The sequence below is a fragment of the Vombatus ursinus genome, unplaced genomic scaffold (assembly GCF_900497805.2).
Source record: "Vombatus ursinus unplaced genomic scaffold, bare-nosed wombat genome assembly UNPS02014821.1, whole genome shotgun sequence".
NCBI classification, from domain to species: Eukaryota; Metazoa; Chordata; class Mammalia; order Diprotodontia; family Vombatidae; genus Vombatus; species Vombatus ursinus.
In genome coordinates this window covers 40,827,608-40,834,307 of record NW_020954599.1, presented here as the reverse complement: position 1 = coordinate 40,834,307, position 6,700 = coordinate 40,827,608, and the positions used below count along the sequence as shown (strand labels likewise).

The 6,700-nt window shown below is 34.5% G+C and overlaps 1 long non-coding RNA gene across 1 annotated transcript in view; it reads left to right on the top strand.

Annotated features, from left to right (window-relative positions):
- The first annotated feature begins 2,340 nt into the window (after positions 1-2,340).
- Positions 2,341-6,700, top strand: part of LOC114024541 — a 232,065-nt gene continuing 227,705 nt past the window's right edge. The window contains exon 1 of the long non-coding RNA XR_003566914.1: positions 2,341-2,588. This is a non-coding gene — a long non-coding RNA (uncharacterized LOC114024541). The remainder of the gene's footprint in view (positions 2,589-6,700) is intronic.

The window sequence follows — 6,700 nt, the reverse complement described above, 5'->3', positions numbered from 1 at the left end:
TTCTCTAACTAGCCCCAAAAGATATCACAATAAATTTTACCAAATGCTCTACAGAAATCTTTTCTCTGTTTCCTCGCTTGTAAAATGGAGTTATACCAGCTGATCTCTAAGTTTTCTCCCATCTCTTAATACTATAATTGTAACTAGTCAGTGAATGTTATTAAAGAGTTTCTTTCATTGTTGGCCCCCTCCACCACCATCACCACCACCACCATATGTCATCCTCCAGGCCTCTCATGCCTACACTGTGTCCTGGCTCTGGTATGACTGATGCCTGTCTTGGAAAGATAGATTCTTTGAGATAGAAAATTTGAAATTTGTTCATTAAAACCTTCCCAGCAGTTTTGTTCTATGCCATTTAATAATGACTTATATTTATAGAAGGCTTTAAGGTTTGTGATACTTTTCAAAAATATTGTCTCATTTATTTTTTTTTACAACAACCATATGAGGTGAATAATAGTGAAGGGACTTGCTGAAACTCATGGAGTCAAGATTCAAAAACCCTAGCCTCCCAACCCCAAGTCTAAAGCTTTTTTCTACTGAATCATGCATCAAAGAAATAGGCAAGTTACCTGGGGCATCTATGTAAAATCTCAACCCACATATTAATATCATCTTTTTCAGAAAAGGAGATAAATTGAGTTGCATCGTACAATAGCTATATACTCTGGGAAAAATAAATTGTCATTATTTAGTTTTCAGTTGTGTCCGACTCTTCTTGACCCCCTTTGGAGATTTTTTTGGTAAAGATAATGGAGTAGCTTGCCATTTCCTTCTCTAGCTCATTTTATAGATGTGGAATGAGGCAAACAGAAGTTAAGTGACTTGCTCGGGGTCCCACAGCTATGTGACCAGCTAATCTGCTGCTCCACTGTAGAACCAGGTTTGAATTCAGGATTTCCTGGCTCCAGGTCCAGTACTCTACCCACTGTGCCACCTAACTGCCCTCTGGAAAAACAAAATCACAACTAATTTGTATGTTATTTGTAAAAATTCCTTAACTGTTTAAACTACTACAAGAAGACAGAAAACAAGGATGACTTTGATACACTATTATATTAAATAGTATATACACTCCATATTTATGCATATACTCAGGTAGGTGTTACAGTGCATGGAGTGCCACATATGGAGTCAGGAAGATCTGATTTCAAATTTGACCTCTGATAGTTAATAGCTGTGGGACCCTGGGCAAATCACTTAACTGCTGTTTGCTTTATTCCTCATCTGTAAACTGGGGATAGTAACAGCACTCACCTCCCAGGGTTGTTTTGAAGATTAAATAGGATAATAATAACAATGCATTTAGCACAATGACTAGCACATAGTAAGCATTTTATAAATGTTAGCTATTATCATGATTATTATTATGATTAGAGAGGCAGCATAGTATGGTAAATAGAGCACTGGCCTTCAAGCCAGGCAGATCTGTCTTCAAGTTTTAGCTCTGAAACATACTAACTGTGTGACTCAGGGCAATCCCCTTACTCTCTCAATGAGGCAAATCTCTAAGACTGTTAAGTTGTAAAGAAGGTACCAACTTATATTTGGAAAGAGCGTCTCCTCATCTAGGAGATTCCTCTCACAATGAAATCATAGAAGAGTGTCTGGCATATAGCAGGTGCTTAATAAATGTTCATTGACTGACTGACTATGCCAAATATCCTCAAAATCCTGATTTCATTTACCTAACAATGACGTAAATGTTGCTACATAAGACCCTGGACAACAGCAGCTCAGGGCAGATTAGGGGCAACTTGGGGTGAGAATTTACCCAAACAGAAAGAATCTGGCAGATGTCATAATGCAAGGAGGTCAAGTTCAGGAAGTAAGAGAAAAGAGCAGATTCTGGCAGGCAGAGGTCAAGTCCAGTTCCTTGTACTCATTTAATTCCCAATAGATATTTGTTGAATGGATGAATGCGATTGCAAGAGCTTTAAGGGAATTCTGAGCACTAGCTATCACATTTAATCAGTGAACACTATCTTCAGAATAAGCTCCAAAAATTAAAAAAATTCCAAAGAGTTTTAGGGAAGCTATCAAAAGAGAGAAAATGCACATTTAGATACTATAAACAACTGGACAGCTTTACAGGGGTGAATGAAATGTTGGTAATGTATTTTAATATCATTCAGTAGCCATGTAGATAAGATAAGTCTTAGAGAATTGCTTGAAGTTCATTTTATTATTGCTTTGTGTGGGGGCCATGGAGGACACTGAGCCCTAGCTTCAGTATCAGCTATAAAAAATATGTGTTTATGACAGTTTAAATAGATATAAACCATAAACCATGCTCCTGGGTGCAACATCCTGTTTACTGATGAAAGCACAGCCAGACTAAGTGAACAGGATTGCAATCCAATATGTAATCAGACTGCAGGGATTTCAGGCTGGTGAATTCCTCAGAAAAGAACAGATCAGTGTCAGATGATGCTATTTAGGGCAGTCAGGGTGTGTTCTACAGTGGAGTAGCAGATTAAGCAATCGACCCTATCTGGAAGGAAAAAGGAGCAGTGACTTCAATATCATCACATAGGCTGATTTTGGTCGTTCTTTCTCAAAGGGATACAGTTGGAAAATTGGAGGTAAAACATCTAAGTGTTTTCTGGGTTAATTCTGCTATCATTGCCATTTTCTCACTTTTTTGATATAAAATATATAACCTGATAGGTTTTGATGTTCTCAGCATAGGCTACATTATAGCTACGTTGCCAGGGTTTCTTTCTGTGTTTTAGCTACAATGGTGAATATTATAGAACTCTCACTTGACTTGAAAGAGTGGAAAGGACACTAGATTTGGAGTTGGAAGACATGGATTCAAACCCTGGTTCTGCCACTGGCTACCTGTGCAACCATGGGAAAGTCTCCATTCCCTTATCTGCAAAATGAGGAGGCTGGATTAGAACTCTAAGTCAATGACCTTACAACTTCTTGCATTCATAGATGCACCAATTATTTCATGTAGTAACTATACTATTATATCAGATGAGACAACATGGGTAAAGTGCTTTGTAAAACTTGAAGCTCTATAAAATGTTTATTATTGTTGTTATTGTTAATGTTATTGACTTTGTTGGGTGTGGAGCTCTTTGACAATATGTGTTAAGGAGCATTTCCCCGTAGCCTTCCTTCTGGAGCAAGACTGTTTCTGGTACCTACATCCTCATGTTCTTCCAAGCTAAGTGCATCCTAAGTAGAGGCATATATATATATATATATGTATATAATATATATATATATATGTATGTATATATGTCATACTTATAATGTCATACTTAAATACTTTTTTGAAGTGTGGTCTTGAAGGCTCTGACAGGGAAAAGTAGTCCCTCAAAGATACTGCCAAACTTTGAAAAGGCTTTTTAAAGTATAGACTAGTATGAACAATCTGGTATCTGAAGTCTAGAATTGATAAGTTCAGAGAAATTTATCATAAAGAGAATGAATACAGCAGCCCATGAAACCCTATACTGTTGCAGAAAGGTTTTCATTAGTGGAGAGAGTGTTCTCATAGAGCACATGGATATTTTCAAATAAATATCTGTGGCCGTGAATAAAGACCAGAAAAAAATCAAATGGACTAAAATTATTCAGTTACCTTAATTTCCCTGGCTTCCTTCAAAATGTAGCTCAGATTCTACCTTCCACAGAAGTCTTTTCCTAATTTCCCCAGATGTTAGTTCCTCCCCCTCCCAAACTAATATTCCACCTACTCTGATATATATGCACATGCATATATATGTATAAAAGTATATATATGCACACATATATATGTATATATATATACACATGCACATAAATATGTATATATACACGCATAATTATTTATTTAACACCCCCTCCTCAAGGCCAGAGACTCTTTTTGCCTTGCATTGCTTCCCCAGCACTTAGCACAGTACCTGGCACATAATAAGTGCTTAATAACTGATTGTTAACCTGCAAATTGATTGAATACAAAGTGTAAAAGTATAACTTCAAAAAAGAACAAAAAAACAACTGTTGTGAACCAAACTTATGATTTCATTGGAACATGGAACTCTTGATAAGAAGTCAAGCTTTAAGATAAAGTGTTTAAATTCTAGGATTCATTTCTGTAACTAAAGCCAAAATAATTAAAAAAAACATAATGCTATGATTTGCAAAAAGACTAGGGGTATATCACATTAATCTTATACTTTTGTAAGGTACCTTACATTTATAAAAACAAGTCATCTAAATTCATGGTATCACACTTTCTCATTAGAATTAGTTTTCTCCCCCAACAAGTGACTTCCTTCTCACTACTAAGATGTGATCCCATAACCTCTTAATTATGAAAAAATAAATTTTGTTTATCTCTACTAGGAACTTTCTCTTTCCTTCTGAGGGCAGCAAAGCTGAGTAGATTTTATAAAGCAAGTGGGCATAATAATTTAGGGGAAGTTTTTGACTCTAGTGATAAATTACTGGCCACATTGTTAAACCCCTGTTAGGAATAAGCTCTCTTGGTACTTTCTATCAAATTAATTTTGTAATATTTTCTGAACTTACTGACTTTCAAATTTCCATCTGGTTTCAACTTGTACAAGTTAAGCTAATCCCCAAAGTTCAGACAAGTGGTAATATTATAGGGTAATTTTCTAAGTCTTAAAACAATCTGGTACTTTTGAAAACTTTCTTCCAAGTAGAACTTGTGGTTCATTCTCATTGCAAGAATAGACAGTGACAGTAAGAATAATCAGCCTGATTCATATCCTCTGGAACTGTATGAAGAAAGGCCCTGGTTATGTAGGATATGAATCATTCTCACAGGAGAACACTTTGTAGTTATTGTAAACATTTGTCCTCTTCACAAGAAAAGGAAACAATTATTTTTGTCACTCAGGCCAAAAAAATCTTTAGGAATTTCTGATTGGATTGTTCATATGTGAGCAGTGAAATGTATGTTAGGTTTTTCCTAGGCATGTGCAATAGAATTTTATGTTGCAGAAATAAATTTGATAATTCTAGTTTCCTCTGGCATATATATATATATATATATACATAATATGTGTATACATATTATATATAATATATATCCATTCATACATATACACACATATATACATATACTATATATAATATACATATATACACACATATATTTTTATTAGAAGAAGAGATTCAAAAGTGTTGGTATGAGTGGGGCTCTCTTTATAAATTATGATGATAGAGAAGGCAAATTAACTTCTTTGCCAGTCTAAATATGTCTACTAAGTAATTAGGTAAATAGTTTCATCTTTCTCTAGATAAATTGTGCACTAACAATGTGATGTGTAGAACAGTGAAAATTATTTTCATTTATCCAACAGACATAGTAAACCAGAATTTTTTGTTTTTATTTTTTCTCCTTAATAGCATTTATTTTTCCCAATTACATGTAAAGATAGTTCTCAACATTAATTTTTATAAGATTTTGATTTTCAAATTTTTCTCCCTCCCTCCCCATCCTCCCTAAGACAACAAGCAGTCTGATACAGGTTTTATATGTATATATACAGTTATGTTAAACATATTTCCACATTAGTCATGTTGTGAAAGAGAATCAGAACAAAAGGGAAAAACCACAAGAAAGAAAACAAAAACAAAAAAAAGTGAAAATAGTATGCTTCTATCTGCATTCAGACTCCATAGTTTTTTCTCTGGATATGGATAGCATGTTCCATCATGAGTCTTTTGCAATTGTCTTGGATCTTTGTATTGCAGAAAAGAGCTAAATCTATCATAGTTGATCATTGCACAATGTTGCTATTACTGTGTATGATGCTCTCCTGGTTCTGCTCATTTCACCAAGCATCAGTTCATGTAAGTCTTTCCATGTTTTTCTGAAATCTGCCTGCTCATCATTTCTTATAACATAATAGTATTCCATTACATTCATATACCACAACTTGTTCAGACACTTCCCAATTCATGGGCATCCCCTCAATTTCCAACTCTTTGACACCACAAAAAGAGCTGCTATAAACATTTTTGTACATGTGGTTCCTTCTCCCTTATTTATGATATCTTCGGGGTATATTCCTAGTAGTAATATTGTTGGATCAAAGGGTATGCACAGTATTTCAACCCTTTGGACACAGTTCCAAATTGTTCTCCAGAATGGTTGGATCAGTTCACAACTCTACCAACAGTGCATTGCTGTCCCAGTTTTCCCACATCTTCTCCAATATTTATCATTTTCCTTTTCTCAATTGGATAGGTATGAGGTGATACCTCAGAGTTGTTTTAATTTGTATTTCTTTAATCAACAGGGATTTAGAACATTTTTTCAGATGACTATGTATAACTTTAATTTCTTCATCTGAAAACTTCCTGTTCATATCTTTGACTATCAATTAGGAAATGACTTGTATTCTTGTAGATTTGACTCAGTTCTCTAAATATTTTAGAAATGAGACCTTTATCAGAGACACTGGCTATAAAAATTATTTCCTAACTTTCTTCTTTCATTCTAATCTTGCTTGCATTGGCTTTGTTTATGCAAAAACTTCTTAATTTAATATAATCATAATTATTCATTTTGTATTTCATAATGTTTTCTATCTCTTGTTTGGTCATAAATTCTTCCCTTCCCCATAGATCACAGGTAAACTATTCCTTGCTCTCCTAATTTGTTTACATTATCACTCTTTTTTCTTTTTTTTTATAGTATCACTCTTTTTTCTTTCTTTTTTTT